The sequence below is a fragment of the Belonocnema kinseyi genome, chromosome 4 (genome assembly GCF_010883055.1).
Source record: "Belonocnema kinseyi isolate 2016_QV_RU_SX_M_011 chromosome 4, B_treatae_v1, whole genome shotgun sequence".
Lineage (NCBI taxonomy): Eukaryota > Metazoa > Arthropoda > Insecta > Hymenoptera > Cynipidae > Belonocnema > Belonocnema kinseyi.
Window position 1 is genome coordinate 17684263 of NC_046660.1, and position 725 is coordinate 17684987.

A 725-nucleotide genomic window follows, 5' to 3' on the forward strand; every position below is an offset into this window, starting at 1 on the left:
TAGTGCATTTCCTAGTGATAAATTCCCTTTTTTTCTCTATTTTTAAAAACTCTAGAATTTTAAACTTTTAAAATGGAAGTTGAAAGGTTTTTTGATTCGATAAAAATACTATAAATTAAAGAATCAATCAATGAACTTTAAACATTTTTAAAATTATATTCTTATAAGAAATTTTAAGCTAGAAAAAGTAAAATTTAGAAATTTTAATATTTTTTTAACTTAACAGTTTTTAAATTAGAAGTTATTATTTTTTTTAATAGTTTAATCATCATTGAAAAGCCTTAAAATTTTATTTCAAAATCTTGAGAAACCGAGAAGTTTTTTTTTTACATTTTTCCTAAATTAAAATTATTTTTGAGATTTCTTAAATGATTTTTCATTTTAAAAAATTAGATTAACAGAACATTTAAAAATATTTAAAAAGATTTCCAAAATTAAAAAAAAATTCTTTGGAAGATTTTAAGGATTTTCTGAAAATTGTAGGAAAAACACAATTTATTACGAAAAAAATATTTGCTAAATTTTTGAATTTTTTAGTCTAAAATACAAATTTTCAAGTCTTAATAGGCAAACTTTCTAGAAAGGAGATGAACTTCAAACCCGAAAATATGAATTTTAACAAACAAAAATTTGTACTAAAAAAGATCAATTTTCAAACAAAAAACGAATAGTTAAATTTTCAGTTGGAAAAATTAACTTTTGATTAACAAAGAATAAATTTTCAA

The 725-nt window shown here is 18.8% G+C and overlaps 1 protein-coding gene across 1 annotated transcript in view; it reads right to left on the reverse strand.

The window, feature by feature from the left end:
* Positions 1 to 725, reverse strand: part of LOC117170612 (U6 snRNA-associated Sm-like protein LSm8) — a 14266-nt gene that overhangs the window by 10606 nt on the left and 2935 nt on the right. The window lies entirely within an intron of this gene.